Genomic DNA, 17,024 nt, shown 5'->3' with positions numbered 1-17,024 from the left:
ATGAACTGATACACTGGGTCAAACTTATGTGCCTTGGGAAATATTTCCCCAACAATGACAATTTTGAGATACTTGTACCATTTCCTGGTACTTCTTAGAAGCAAATATATAATTTTTTACATGTGCATTGCGTTTTATTTAACAACTTAAGATTCTTTAAAGATTCAGATTGATATTACAAAATATACTCAACAAATATCACATTGTGTATTATAATACCTTTAAATACGCTTCATGGATCCCTTGGTAAAAATCACAAGCTACTGTCCTTATTAAAACTTATAAAATGCAACAATATAATATATGTGTTTCTGATAAAGGCTTTGTGAAGAATAGTACTTTGTACATTTGATGCTACTTTCATTTCAAGTTAACTTTCTGCTTCTGTTTGGTGTGAAGCGGAATGTTTCAATTTCTTATCCATCACTTTTAGAAACATGTTTTTTAAGTCGTACTGCAAAGTCAGTATTTTTTTGTGAAAATATTGACTATCCATTACTTTTAACTTGTCATTTGAACTGTTTATTTGTCACGTTTAGCTCTTTAAATCCTTACCTTTCAGCAACCTGATTCCATTCCTAGACCTACTACTTTATCTGAAATAGTAGTAATAATAGTTCCTCCAAGTGGATTTTGACACTGTATCCTAAATATTTGAGCAGTAAACTTGTTTATTACATCTGAATCATCCACCCTAACACTGAAAAAACATTTGGAAAGCCTCAATAAACCAACAGAATGTCCTCATCAAGAATAAAAGACTGATTGTGTCCCCTTTTGCCCGCTACATTGCATGTAACAGCTTGATTGGCCTAATTTCACAATCAATAAAATAACACGTGCATTTAAGTGCAGTGTAACTCCCTGCTGCACAGTCATCCCAAGCTGTTACTTCCATCATCTCCACTGGAGCTAACGCCTTCATAAGGGACACCTCAGCTTGAAATGCAGGCACTTTCCTATTATAAAAAAGATTGGACCATTAGCCTTAAAGGAACATTTATTCTATGTTTCTCTCAGCAGGGAGTTTGACACAAGGGAGAAAGCTGTGACAAGCATCGATTCTCGGCCAGCAGGGGCATACATGCATCCTGTGTGTTAGGTGGGACTTCATCACTCAATCATCACAGGGTACACTGCTTGTGCTATTATTTTTGTTCCCCAAATGACAAACCGACAATTCAAGAGTTATGTTACAGGCAGACTCGTAATTATTTTATTTTTTTGGCACATTGAAATAGAAAGGCAGCATTTCAAAAATAATCCAGGCTGTCTATGTGCAAAGAAGGCTTGAAAATGTCTTGTGTTTTTATATCTGAAACACGTTGTTTTTTGGTTGTCTTCACTATAAGTTTTGGCTGTTTGTCCCACCTGTTGATGCTGGTTAATATTTTAAAGTTTAGAGGCAAGAGTGTGTCAATCATTGCAACATAAATTCATTTTTTCTTTGGTATAGTTGATTTTTTAAAACTCTAAAACTGAGGGAAATAGGTTAAATAAATCTGCACCACACACCAAAGAACTCCAATGTATAATTCATACATTTATATCAGTTAATATAGCTTCTCAAATAAAAACTGATATTCGAGAGGAGATTAGAACAGGGGTCTCCAACCTTTCTTCATCTGAGAACTATATACTTTGAAAAATGAAAGTGGCCAAGAGCTACTTGCTTGCATCACATCGCTTACATTTATTCACATAGCCCTCATCAGTTGAATTAAGCTACTTTTGTACACGTGTGAAATTGCAATACCCAAAGCTTATCAAAAATCTTAACTTCACATCAGGTCCAAGAAAACGACAATTTCTCACATATTATTATGGCCCACGTAGTAAGTACATCACTGAAAATTCACATAAATGTCCAAGAAAATTGTTTCACTTCTGATTATGGCCCACGTAGTAAATACATCACCTTACAAACATCTTATGGCACATGTGTAAAGTAAGTGGTATTCACTCTTTTTTACAGTTAGTGAGAGGACTGGCACTGCATTGAGTCCAGAGGTGTATGCTGGAGTGTACCCACTTAGGTTCACTCTAATAACCTAACCTGAATGTTCATCAGTCAGTCAATCAGTTCTGTATTTAGATTTCATGACATTCATGTCAGAAAAAGCTGCTTCACAAAGGTATGTAGACTGTAGAGCCAAATAAAGCAGACATGTTCAGTGCTGCTTGGTGATGTTCTTATAGTTTTCTGGGTCTACAAGGCTCCAGAAATGTTGTGAGTTTTGCAGAGACTTAAGCTCAACATGATTTTGGAGATTTATAACCTCCATCTCCACAGGATTGACACTGAAAAGTTCAGCCATCTTCTTCTTTTTCTTCGTCTTGACATGAAATTATAAACCATAATAAATAAATTGTATAGGTCTAGCAGCAACAAGAAATGTGTTTTAGTTTTTTTTCCCAAAATATTATTATTATTTGTATTAAATGAAATTAGAAAAAATATTGATTACATCAATGCAAATGTGAAACAAACACATTTTTGACCAAAGACATAAAGCCAACACAGGTGATATGATTAGGCCAATTTCCAGCACCCATTAGATTTTTGACCTACCCATAGGCTAAATTACTTTGTGACACTTGAATGACTTCCTGTTAGCTAGAGTATGGGCTCAGAACAGTCTCATAATACACACATGCACACAGAAGGATTCAAACTTGTATTTCATGATCCGCAAAAGGATCCACACTTGTGTTTTTCAATGCACACACAAATGTGTTCCGTTTCATATACATGTAAATAAAATCCAAATACAGAAAAAAGTTTTTAATGTGTATTTTTGATCCACACATTTGTTTCATCAACGTTGCGTGGAAGTCGGAAACAGTACCGAAGGAGTGGCAGACCGGGGTGGTGGCCATCCGATCTCTGTACTCCCAAAGCGAGAGCTGTGTCCGGGTCCTCGGCAGTAAGTCGGACCCATTTCAGGTGAGGGTTGGCCTCCGCCAGGGCTGCGCTTTGTCACCAATCCTGTTTGTAATATACATGGATCGGATTTCGAGGCGTAGTCGTGGGGGAGGGGGTTTGCAGTTCGGTGGACTAAGGATTGCACCACTGCTTTTTGCAGATGATGTGGTTCTGATGGCTTCATTGGTCTGCGACCTTCAGCACTCACTGGATCGGTTCGCAACCGAGTGTGAAGCGGCTGGGATGAGGATCAGCACCTCCAAATCTGATGCCATGGTTCTCAGCAGGAAACCGATGGACTGTCCACTCCAAGTAGGGAATGAGTCCTTACCCCAAGTGAAGGAGTTCAAGTATCTCGGGGTCTTGTTCTCGAGTGAGGGAACAATGGAGCGTGAGATGGGTCGGAGAATCGGAGCAGCGGGAGCGGTACTGCAGTCTCTTTACCGCACCGTTGTGACGAAAAGGGAGCTGAGCCAGAAGGCAAAGCTCTCTGTCTACCGGGCCATTTTCGTTCCTACCCTCACCTATGGTCATGAAGGATGGGTCATGACCGAAAGAACGAGATCGCGGGTACAAGCGGCCGAGATGGGTTTTCTCCGCAGGGTGGCTGGTGTCTCCCTTAGGGATAAGGTGAGAAGTTCGGTCATCCGGGAGGGACTCGGAGTTGAACCGCTCCTCCTTCGCGTCGAAAGGAGCCAGTTGAGGTGGTTCGGGCACCTAGTTAGGATGCCACCTGGGCGCCTCCCTAGGGAAGTGTTCCAGGCACGTCCAGCTGGGAAGAGACCAAGGGGTAGACCTAGAACCAGATGGAGGGATTATATCTCTTCTCTGGCCTGGGAGCGCCTTGGGATCCCCCAGTCAGAGCTGGTTGATGTGGCCAGGGAAAAGAAAGTTTGGGGCTCTCTGCTGGAACTGCTACCTCCGCGACCCGACCACGGATAAGCGGGAGAAGATGGATGGACATTTGTTTTCCGTTTAAAACCTCTGAACCTGCAAACACAAACCGCTTTCTGTGCACGGATCGCTGTGCATTCGTGTGTGGTTTTTTTGAGACTCCCCTGACGGTCAGCCGATTCGTACTTGTAATTTTTTCTATCTATAGCCAATCAGATGTTTCCTCAATTCTAAGCCAATCACATAAGCGCGCCCCCACGAGGGTAGATTTATTGCGTTCATGACGTAGCGCTTCATGTACGCATTTTGCGCAGTCCGGAGCTGACAGGTCCATGGAGCCTGCCTGCAGGCGCTAATCTCAGGACACCTCCACTCTCAGTACATTGCCACTTTCCGAACAGGAAATGCACGCAAATACAAGCCTTTATATTATTAAGGTTCTGCGCCACTTTCGATGAATGCTTGTGTGTACTCAAAAAAGGAAGGCAAAACCGTTTTAAATGTGTGTTTCCTGAATACAGCTGCCTGCTTTATTTATGTCTGTATGAAGTTGTTGTGAGTGTGGAGGGAGCAGCTACAGGTTAGCTTAGCCTAATCGATCAGTGCACTACGAAGCCAGTGCTAGACAGTGAACTGTCAACGGGGGGAGCCCCGCTGGTCATTATCGCCCGATATTCACTCTAAATAGTTTGATCGGTGCTCTCTATAAAGGCCGATCAGGAGAGCTGGATCTGATCGATATGGACATAAACGCGAGTGAAGTGTAACCGGACGCGAGAGAGAGATCAGATCAGCTGCTGGGTCTGACGGAGACACGCAGCTCTGCATGATCACCTGATGCTCCGCCCTCTGTTTAGCGAGCTGACCGGACAACGCAAAATGCGTTTATGAAGTGTTATGAACGCAATAAATAATACCCCTCGTGGGGGCGCGCTCATGTGATTGGCTTAGACTGGAGAAGACATCTGATTGGCTATAGATATTTTAAAAAATATTTTTATTTTTTATTTTTAATGAACAAGGTAACTTTTATATAATTGGTATCAGTAAAAAGTATCAGTAAAATGTATAAAATAAAATAAAATGTTACGATGTCTAAAGTTACTGATAAATCATGTTTCCTGCCTGGCCGCAGCGTGTATCGTTACCCTCCCTCGTCTGGATGCTAAGAAAGGAGCCCTCACTCAGCCCCAGCAGCATCCAACACATTAGGCTTGTTTGAGACGCGTTGCGGCTCGCCTCGAAAGTAGACGAGAATAGCCGATCGCAGCCGGGGGAGGTCTCAAAAAGCTTGTCTGAAGTCGGACAGCTCCTTCTTCTTCTTCTTCTTCTTCTTCTTCTTCTTCTTCTTCTTCTTCTTCTTCTTCTTCTTCTTCTTCTTCTTCTTCTCTCTATTTTTTGGCGGATTGCAAACAACTTTAAGGTGCATACCGCCACCTCCGGAGTCGGCTTGACTCGGTTTGCATTTATAAAGAATGCACACATGTGTTTAATCGTTAATGTCAGACTAAGCATGCCCGCCAGGGAGGGCCAGGCCCTCCCATTTGACATTCCTGCCCTCCCCCAATAAACACGTTTTTTATTATTTATAACATCGCCGGAGCTGTTAGATTAACATTAACATGCTTATTGTAGTTCTAAGTGCAATGCCTTGCGGCCTGTAGCACCATCCTTGATGGACCATACTGTATGTGTGGGCTGGTCCTTTATTAAATACAGGAAAGGAGTGAGCAGAGGGTAGAGTTGTCGATTCTTGTTCTGTTTTCTGTGATATATTTTACTAACCCTCAGTTGCTCGCGCTACTAAAGAGACGCGCTACCATGGAAACCAAACAATGGTATAGCTGTATTAAAGTCTGAGTGGAAACAGTACCGAGTAAATCTGATTATGTCAGAAATGCGGGAGAAATATGACCCCGGGAGGAAACCGGGAGAGAGCAATGAAATCGGGAGTCTCCCGCGAAAATCGAGAGGGTTGACGAGCTATGGCTCGGCTGAGCGAAAGGATGCGCACCTACAGTGCATCGGATTAAACCATGCCCAAGGCGGGCTAAACAGTTAATCGTCTCCGTCTCTACTCTCCGAGTGCAACGATGCAGAAGCTGCCATCCTTAACCAGTGTGCCCTGCTAGTGATTTACCAGTGTTTGTGTTGCCACGCAAACAATGTTTCAAAAGTGGTTTCTATATTGCCCTTTATTTGTGTATGTATTTGCGATAAGTGTGCGTCTTTACCCAATGCTGTTGGCCTTGCTGTTTGATATATATTGTGCCGCAGGCCCGCAGCACGTGACGGTTTTGTGTGCCCTCCCATGAAAATCATATGCCCTCCTTTTACTGTAGATTCGTTCTGGCGTCGGGTCTGGTACTAAGTAAATACATTTGTTCCTGCTCAAGATTAGATTCAACTGTATTGTTATTACACATATTACAGGTACTGAGACAAAGAAATGCAATTTAGCTTCCAACCAGGAGTGCAACTAGCAGTAAAGTGAAAAGTGATGTACACAATCTACAGAATAAAATATAGAATTAATTGAATGATGAATAAACAGTGAGGGGTATGAATACACTAGATACACACAGCAGCCTGTGAGCAGTATGAACAGTGTGTATGAATATGCTAAGATATATAAAGTATGAAAATGGTAACCAGTGCAAGTATAGTATAAAATGTATGGATATTAATTTCATGATGATAAACATTGTGGAACAATGATGAAAAATGTTAATGGAAGGGGTTACGTAAAACTGACACAAAACAACAACAAACTTTTAACGAGCCAATTGGAGAGTTTCATCAGCAGCACGTGGTAAAAACCACCAATGAGCGCTCAGCTCGAGATACCAGCGAGTCTTTTCCAATCAAGCATTTCGCTTCCGCAGCCCGTGGAGAGGAACTGCGCCGCCTCGCCGAGCTTCGCTCTCAAAGCTGCGGGCATCTTGTCCCGCGAGATTTCAACGTCTCATGTAGGCGAGCCTCCAGAGCAAGTCGGACAAAATGACTAACCATCATGCAACGCACTAGCAAGACGTTGATCGCAACTGCGCAGGTCTGCGCAGGTCTCGCTTGTCTCAAACAAGCCTATTGCTGACTGTTGCTATCTGTAAACTATGCAGCCGAAACATAATTTCAGCCAATCAGCGTCGTCAGATCTGATGCTCAAAGGGCAGCAATTTCAGCGCCCGATGCAGTCTGTGAGTTGGTTATGGCTAGAAAGGATCCGTCTTGTGTAAAACTCTCGCGAGAGTTTGCGAGTCACGTGGTTGAATGTTTACGTTTGACAGGCAGCATCGTTAACATCAGTGGGCCACAGCAAATGATGGTGAGAAGCTAAACTATATATTAATTATGTAAATTACAGGTAGTGTGATTGTAACTGTGTGTGTGACTAGCTGGATTCAAACAGGTAAACGCTTTCTTTTGTTTACCATGCTTGCTCTTCAAACAGCAGGGTACAGATACTATGGCCCTTTCTGATTTAATCAAATCCCCCCTCCTCGACTCCTTGACTCCTCGGTCCTCCGGTAGTGACCCGGAAATGGATTTCAGCGCGCCATGTTGAAGGACATCTCATTTCTCTAAATGCACTTCGAGGACCGAGGATCGAGCGTCGAGGAGGCTCTCCGGAGGAGCTCTAACCGAGGATACACTGATGGGTCCTCCACGGTCCTCCACGGCTCCTTCGTGGATGCATTTCCGGGAACAGAGTTGTTTCAAAGAGTCGTGGCGCACGGCCGGACTTATCTCAGCCAATGACAGCTCTGCATGCATCCTCTGGATATTATTTTATTAACTGCTTTCATCGCGACGCGATGTTTACAGTGAGAACAGCTGTGAGGTCCGTGCAGAAAGCAGAGCAGTGTGTATAATATCACTCATTATAACAGGCCTACTCTCTTTATTTGCTTTAGTTTAGTAGATATTCAAACAAAGAGTCGATATTTTTCTTAAACCATTTAGTGCTTCACATAATAAAATACACAACGGCTGTAGCCTGATTATATGCTTTAGGAGCTGTAGGTGCGTGTGGTACAGTGTGTAGGTGTGTGCGTGGTACAGTGTGTAGGTGTGTGTGTGGTACAGTGTGTGGGTGTGTGTGTTGTACAGTGCGTAGATGCAGCGGACAGACGGGTCTCAGTTGGTTTGGTGTCCTATGCTTACTTTTAATACTTATAAAAACTTTCCTCATTGTAGCGACCAGAGGGGGGGGGGGGGGGGGGGATATATCCAGTCTCTGATAGTGTTACGTTATTATGAGAGTGCTCTGTTTGATTCTGAAATGGTATATATTTATATAAAATATATTCACATATATATGTGTGTGTGTGTGTGTGTGTGTGTGTGTGTGTGTGTGTGTGTGTGTGTGTGTGTGTGTGTGTGTGTGTGTGTGTGTGTGTGTGTGTGTGTGTGTGTGTGTGTGTGTCCGCATCTTGTTATTGTCTCATTATACCACACTCTCAATGAATTCAAAGTAAATATATAAGTGTGCCTCCTGTCATCGTTAATGGACGTCTCTTTAAAATGACCGCTCAGAGGAGAGGAGTTCTCATTTCTCTAACCGCCTGCTGCTTCCCCTCCTCTCTCCTCGGCTCCCCTCCTCGGCTCCTCCGCTCGCACCTCCTGTGGGCGGGACTAAGTCTTGAGGATAGGAGTCGAGGATAGGAATCGAGGAGGGGAGTTAGAGAAATGAGAAAGGGCCCATGTGCCCGTGATAAATAAACACACACACACACACACACACACACACACACACACACACACACACACACACACACACACATTATTGTATATAGTTGAGTTTTGACAGCATCCATCAAGCTATATTTTTTGCCTTAATGGTCTGTTGTCTAATATTTCTGTGTTTCTGAACCACGTCTGTGTCTGCATATAATGTTCGTATTTAGTCTCCTGATTTTAAATGGGATTTAAATCATTTGAGTGTTCCCAAAGAACCTGGGTTCTGCAGTTTGTTTGGGCCTACTGTTGCACAGTTTACTGTCCAGGACAAGGTATTTGGAAGTTTTGGAAGATTCATAGTTAACCACACTGAAGATTATGGCGGTATTGATCAGTCTTCTCATATCTCTAACATCACCAGAAGTCATAATTTAAGGGGTCATTTCTCAAAATGTTCCCCGTGTGGTTTATTCACCATTACAATAGCCCCACCTAAAATAATTTCCACCAGCCGCCACTGCATAGATCTCTTAATGTTGCTCTCAAAGTGCACCAGATTGATGCTTTTAACTTCAATACTTAAAAAAAGATCTTCCCGGGGAAGCATGCCCCCGGACCCCCCTAGAGGAGGTGAGGTCCACTCCCCACTTTTAAAAATAGCTCCTCAAAAACAAAAAACGAATACTTCTGCCGTCTAGCTGCAGCTTCTAGCAATGGTCTTCTGTTAAAAAGGAGGACACTGAAGGTCCTGCATGTGGCATCACACACATGACTTGAGTCTGAACACAGCAGACAACAGGAGTATTACAACAGCATATAAAAACAAAAATAGTGCATGTGGGTGCACACCTATTCTCTGTTACATAAATCCCATGATTGTAGGAGATTAAGTTAGCTTTATCATCTCAATCAGTGATTAAGTGAATAATAAAGTTTCTATCAGGTTACTATCAGCCTGTCACTCATTATTTTTAGGGAGGGGGCGGGGTTTGGAGGAACAGAGGAGACGGTGATCGCGGGAGCTTTCCTCCTGCCTTCACAAACTTTACACAAGTATTTATCAACTGGAAATAGCAAGAGGACATTCATACTCTGCAATCCAAGACTTGATTAAATCCACCAAAAACCTGACATGGATTTAAACATAAATCCATGTGTTTCTGAGCCGCAGCGTCACGAACTAATTCAGGTGCATTTATTGTTGTCGGATTTTTTCTACACTGTCTGTGAACCGCGAGCGGCGAGATACTGAAAAGCTGTAGCTCGCGATCAACGTATTGGAGACCCCTGGATCAGAGATTGCCATTATTTTGTGTGCAAAGACTAAGAGTCAACATGTGTTTCTTTCCACACTGCAAACACTAAAATTAATTGGGTGATATATTTTATATGGTTTATTGCGGCTGTGATCAATCAAGTTTACATATTTAGGAGAAAATGTAATCTTACAATATTACATTCAAGATTGTTAGGTGCAACATAATGTTACACTCTATGTGCAGGTGGATGAGGATGCACGTTTTCAAATTTCTATACTTGGTTTGGTTTGGCAATTTATAAAATACAAATTCCGGTTTTGCAAGTGAGCCCCTATCATTTGACAAACAGAGATTTGCATATAAATAGATTTCTATAAAAATAGACAACATGAAACGCATGGTTTATTTACATATGACTTTTCCTATAAAAGATTCCAGCAAAATATATATTCATAAATAATAGATAATCTTGTTGTGAATACTTCAGTCTGAAATGTTTTAAACTTAAAATGCATGGAAAGCAACATGAGTGTCCTCTAAAGTCACAGTTACCATGCAGTTAGTATGCCTTGACACGAAGGACGAAGACGGCGTTTTCCTGCACACGCGGTCAGATGGGAAGCTGTTTAATCTGGCCCGACTGCGCGCGAAAAGAAAGGTACGGAAGGTGCTAGTTCGTGAGCTCTTGTTCGCGGACGACGCAGCTCTGGTGTCTCACAGCGCAGCTGGTCTACATTGCCTGATGGACAGATTCAGTGCAGCATGCTCTGAATTTGCACTGATCATCAACATCAAAAAGACAGTTGTTATGCACCAAGCAGGAAGCGCAGCGTCACCGGTAATGGTGAACGAGCATGTGCTGGAGACTGTTGACCATTTCACGTATCTTGTCTCAACAATCAGCAGTGACCTGTCATTAGTTAAGGAGATCCAGACTCGTATCGGCAAAGCCGCAACGTCTTTCAGTCGTTTGCGCTCAAGAGCCTGGAGCAACAAATACCTCACCGAGCGCACTAAGACACGCATCTACCAATGTTGCGTGGTCAGCGTCCTGCTGTATGGTTCCGAGGCGTGGTCAACTTACGCGCGGCACGAAAGAGAGCTAAATGCTTTTCACATGCGGTGCCTGCGCAACATCCTCGGGATCACATGGCGGGACAAGGTCACGAACGAGGCGGTGCTGGCGCGTACGGGCAGCAAGTCAATGTTTCAAACACTGAAGGTCAGGAGGCTGCGGTGGCTTGGTCACCTTCGCAGAATGCCAGATGGCCGCCTGCCAAAGGACATCTTATACAGCGAGCTGAGTGCTGGTTCCAGAGGCAGAGGACGACCACTGCTGCGCTTCAAGGATGTCGTAAAACGTGACATGAAGGCCCTGGACATTGCGACGGATAACTGGGAGAGGCTGGCGGAGGACCGGACGAAGTGGCGCCAGCAGCTGCGCGAAGGTGGTGACAGACTTGACAAAGACTGGATTCGTGGACTTGCTCAAAAACGTGGACATACTGCATCTCTCTGATTGCACTGTACAATCTCTTGTAGATTTTTCTTGCCAATAAAGTGTGCCTTGACAACTTTAAAGACGCCGGATTTGAAAAAGGCAACAACCACAATCCTAGCAGCAGTGGGCCACTTGGTTCAGGGTCACATGAGGCGAGGCAGCTGCTGCGTTCATGACAAGTTTTGTGCTGTCGAGCTACAGGGATGAGCCAGAAACCATATGGCTACTCTGAGCTTCTATGCCATGCAGTAACAGTTGTTCAGATCACATTAATCCATTGCAGATGACACATTGCTCTTTAATAATATAGATACGAAGATATGGGAGAATACAACAAAAAATTATAATCCTATATGTGTAAAATGAAATGTAAATATAGGAACTCTACATTGATTACATTTGAATATATATCCTGTATTAACTGATGTAATAATACATAATCTTATAGCTCTAACACTAATGATCAAATGATTAAGCTCATTGTCCATCTGTGTTGAAGAACTGGTAGTGTTTTAGCTTTTTTCGTGAAACTGACATAAATCAATCAATCAATCAATCAATGTTTATTTATAGCCCAATATCACAAATGTTACATTTGTCTCAGTGGACTTCACAGTGTGTACAGAATATCAGTATGACAATACGACACCCTCTGTCCTTGGACCCGCACATCGTACAAGGAAAAACTTCCGGAGAAAACCCACAGTTTTAAGGGGAAAATGGAAGAAACCTCAGGGAGAGCAACAGAGGAGGGATCCCTCTCCCAGGATGGACAGACGTGCAATAGATGCCATGTGTACATCGAAAAGATAATACATTTACAACATAGGTAGACCAAATGTTTGGAAATGCATGTGTCTATAAGATTAATCCACGAGGATGTCAACAAACCTGTGGGAGCCATCAGGGAAGTAGTATGATGAGAGTCAGACAGGACCACAGAGACAGGTTCAGCCACGACTCGAAATCCAGGACTCAGGATGCAGGACTCAGGATCCAGGACTCAGGATCCAGGACCACAGCAACAGGCACAGCCACGACTCAGGATCCAGGGCTCAGATCTAGGACTCAGGATGCAGGATCCAGTGCTCAGGATCCAGGACACAGGATCCAGGACTCAGGACCGCAGCAACATGATCAGCCACCACTCAGGATGCCGGCGTAGATAGACACCAAAAAGAAATTTGGGGGAAGCTGGGTTATTCGGAACATGAGAGTACACAGGTACAGACAGAGAGAAGGAAGAAGTAAGGTGTCCCGCGACAGTCTAAGCCTATAGCAGCAAAACTAGGGGCTAAATCTAATCAGCCCTCACTATAAGCTTTATCAAAAAGGAAGGTCTTAAGTGCACTCTGAAAAACGGATAGGGTGTCTGCCGCCCGAACACAAACTGGAAACTGATTTCACAAAAGTGGAGCTTGATAAGAAAAGGCTCTGGGTCCAATTGTACTTTTAAAAACTCTAGGAACAACCAACAACCCTGCATTCTTGGAACGCAATGCCCGGGCCTAGTATGACAGTAGGGTATAATGAGTTCTTTAAGGTAAGATGGCGCCTGTCCATTAAGGGCTTTGTAGGCGAGAAGAAGAATTTTAAATGCTATCCTGTGTTCTATAAGGAGCCAGGATATCTTTATCTGAGGCTATTAGAAGGTCATTTGTTACTTTAACCAGAACTGTCTGTGCTATGATGTGTTCTAAAGCCAGACTGAAAATCTTAAAATAAATCAATGATTTTTAAGTAATCACACAACTGTTTTGCGACTGCTTTCTCAAGAATTGTTGACATCAGGTTCAGCCTCTGATTACACCTTATGAGCAAGCAGGATGTCTATTAGCTAATTGGCTCTGAGGAGTACACTGGATGCCAAAAGGATCACCATTAAAAGGATGACCTTGTCATAATTCTCGGTTACATCAAACTGAATGTGTGACTTGCGTGCGTCATGCATTAATAAGGGTCGAGCGGAGATAACTGGACAAAGGGCAGAATAGTATCTGTGCTGTGACAAGAGTGTACAGTGTGAATATCAAGTCGTGCAAAGATAAAAATACTCAACACTGCAGAAAGTATGTCATGGAGTGATTAATATAATAACATTCACACTTCATGCTATCAGGGCCTCTGTGACACAAATAGAAATGACTCAGATATCAGACAATTCTTAGAGAAAATTCTTCGGGGAAATGATTTGTATTACCAGAGAAAGTCATCGATTTCAAGTGAACACCCATACTGGAAACTTGCTATTGAGCTCAGAATATTATTCAGCCCATGCGCTGTGTTTAATTAATGTGGGTTTCTGGAACGACTTTGATAATCCTTGCTTTATGTGATTTGTGTTATTAAAAGTAAGGTTTTTCATTTTTTTCATTTTTGCTACGCAAGTCACTTTGAGTTTGTAGTAGACGTAAACATGTATTTACCATGTGTGGATAGCATTTAGGGCAAAACCATCAGTGGTATAATGCCACTACTAAATTACAACATTACTCCTAAATGAATGATCACGTTATTGTTTAATAGCAGTAAATGTAACATATTAAAGGTTTACGACACTAAATGCAGTGAGGATCTCGGACTGCTGTTTTATAACGTGCAGTCCTCTGTTTTGTCTTTCAGGGATGTGACATCTATCACAAACCCAAACTTCATAATGACCTCATTGGGATTTGACACATATCCTGTGGTCAGTCTCCACACTCACCACAGGTCACCTTTGATTGAGAAAAGAGAAAGATATAGATTAATGTAATCAAGGGTGACATGTAGAGAGCTAGACTGACCACAGGGGATCCATTACATTATTTCTGTATTTGATGTATATTATCATCTGATAATGTGAACTTACTTTCAGGAACATGATCTCATTACTATTTAACAAAATAGCCCATTTCAGAAAAATATTAGTATGTGTAGTTTAATGTAGCTGTTTGTTGTCTTTCTGTTTTAATTGATAGGCTATGGCTAATTGTTTGTGCTTTAATGTACAGTAATCTTAACTGTAGGTTTATAGAATTGCTTTGTATGTTTAAATACATGTTTTTATAGATTTTGTCAACTCATGGTCAACAAGTTCAATATTCTCTGAATTGTAGTGGAGTAAAGTCAATCGTACGCAAGTTACAAGTAGGCTACTGTAGTAATTGTATAAAGTTACTGTCAACCACTGCCAAAATAAAGGTGATAAAATGTTCACAACATTATCAGACGTAAAAATGCAAAATGATAATATGTAGGCGAAAAGGAAAACCCTGAGCAGAGGTGGAAGAAGAGCACAGATCTTGTAGTAAAGAGCGTCGAAATAGAAATATAAATGGATTTGTATACTGTACAGCATACATGCCAACGGTTTGCGCGTGGCAAATGTGCACGCCCAAATGAGGTAATCAGAAGAAATGGAACCCCAGTAATTACATGTATAAACCATGTATTTAACATATATTGCATAATTTTATGCATTTTTCAGAAAAAGTGGTAGTTTGGTAAACAGTGACATCAACGACATGTCTGGTCTGTAAAATGTCCAAAAGTAAAAGAATGGGAGATAAATATCCCAAAGTCTCCACATTTTATTATATTTTGTGTGTTTCTGGTCCTCTTTCAGTTGAGACAGTGTATGAAGGATGTGTAAGGATATAGGAAAGCCAGAACTCTTGTGTGAACATTGGATAAAGCCAGGTTCATATTCTTGTTTCATGTTGTTGACATATTAGTCAAAGGTTTGCACAGAGCGATATATCTTTGCGTTGCGCCATAAATCAGAAAATACTGCATTAAAAAAGTCATTTCCTGCAGGTTTTTGCAGTGTGATGTAAATAATGTACAAGCTTTCAGATTGCTGTAGTTCACTAAACAGAGACATTAACGACATGTTTGGTGTTGAAAATGTCCGAAAAAGTGAAAGAATGGGAGATAAATATCCCAAGATCTCAAAATGGTATTATATTTTTTGTGTGTTTGTTGTCCTCTTTCAGTTGAGACACTGTAGGATGCTTCCAGAAAAGACCAAACACTGGATGTCTTTCAGTCGCCAACATGTGTTTTTGAGACACTGATATTAACGCGTTAACCCTGCAGGACTCAAATGCCTCGTCTCTGTTCGCCTAAACTCATTTGGGAGTGATGACTGATTATTATCAGTCCCGGGGGACTGCGGCAGGCTGGCTTGACTGTGTTTTCCGAAGTGGAGGCTGGCGTGACCGCAGTCCCAGGGGTAACGCTGCCCTTCCTCTGCACGTTGTTTCTCTTTCAGAAACACAGAGGACTGTTTGTATGATGGGATCACAGACACACTGCAATCGGTTTCCGCTAAAAGTCGAGTCCAGTGTCTATGGAGTGTCATTTTTATTTTTTATAATTTGGGAAGAATGAAATTCGGTAGGAAAAGCCAGCTAAATCGGTAGGCGGTAGAAACATCACAAAAGCGGTAGACTGACTACCGCCCAAATCGGTAGGGTTGGCAGCAGGGTTCGAGTTATGTGGGAGCCAATAGGCGCTTTCACACCGCAGTACTTTTCCCACAAAGGTTCATCAGAACTTAGTTGATGAGAACTCTTTAGTTCTCATCAACTAAGTACAGATCGCGTTCACACCGGAATAAGTCCCTGGGGGAGGATTAGGCAAATGAAGCCGCCAACGTCACTTCTTCTTCTTCTGCTTTGGGTTTACTGGCAGGCCGCGAACAACTTCAGTCCCCGGAGTTGGGGACTGGCTTCACTAGAAGCCAGACACCTCCTCCTCTCCATCGCTCCCATGTTTTATTTTGTGTTGCCATAAGTTAGTCTCTCTGCGTTTGTTCGCTAGGCTAAGGCTAATGCTAATGCTAATGCTGATCCATTTTTGGAGTTTTACGGGACGTGGTTTGCAATCCGCCCAGCCAATCAGAAATAGGAACCTTTTTCTCCCACGAAAGTAACTGCTCTCTAGCAGGGACGGAAAAGGGGGTAAAAAGGTTCTCATTAACTAATTTTAGTCCCAGATTTTTTCGGTGTGAACGGAACATTTCGGAACTATATCGGAACTAAAGTGGGAAAAGTACTGCAGTGTGAACGCGCCTAATGGGAGCTGAGCTCCCGCAAGGAGGGGTCTGAGCTCGCACGGACGCAGTGAAATCATACATCTGTGGGGGTCGCTAATCAGTGGCGGTTCTAGACCAATTTGACTTGGGAGCCAGGCTGGGGCCAGTTATTTTCTGAGGGGGGCACAATAAATGCAGGACGAAAAAGACAAAGACAGTATGAAGTAATTGCGCATACACCTAAGAAAACAATGCAATACAGTTATTGGTATTTGTTTCATTACACATTATTATATGCTTACCTTTGTGTGCTGTTTGGGTCTGTAGGACCCGTTTTCAGTGTTTACTAAAAGAAAATGTATGCAATTTAATTATTTGAACCTGCTTTATTTGTGGGTGGACCTAACCTTCTCTAGGGGGGTCCGGGGGCATGCAGCCACGGGAAGATTATTTTTGAAATGTTGAAGTTAAATGCATCAATCTGATGCACTTTGAGCACAAAATGGATACAGCTCTCAACACTCATATGAAAGAGACCTGTATACTTTTCAATAATCAAAACAACTTTAGAATATGATCACAACCAATAACAAATCATTCAAACTAGTTTATTCTTATCTTATGTTACCTATAGTTAGTATTCTTTCTTTTTATTTATGCATATTTTACTAATCACTCCCCTTTCAAACTGTTTTTTTGTACTGTCCTATACACATTGGAATGACTTATTGATTTTTTACAATA

Source organism: Notothenia rossii, assembly GCF_949606895.1.
Source record: "Notothenia rossii genome assembly, chromosome: 2".
Classification (NCBI taxonomy): Eukaryota; Metazoa; Chordata; class Actinopteri; order Perciformes; family Nototheniidae; genus Notothenia; species Notothenia rossii.
This window is presented reverse-complemented; position numbering follows the sequence as displayed.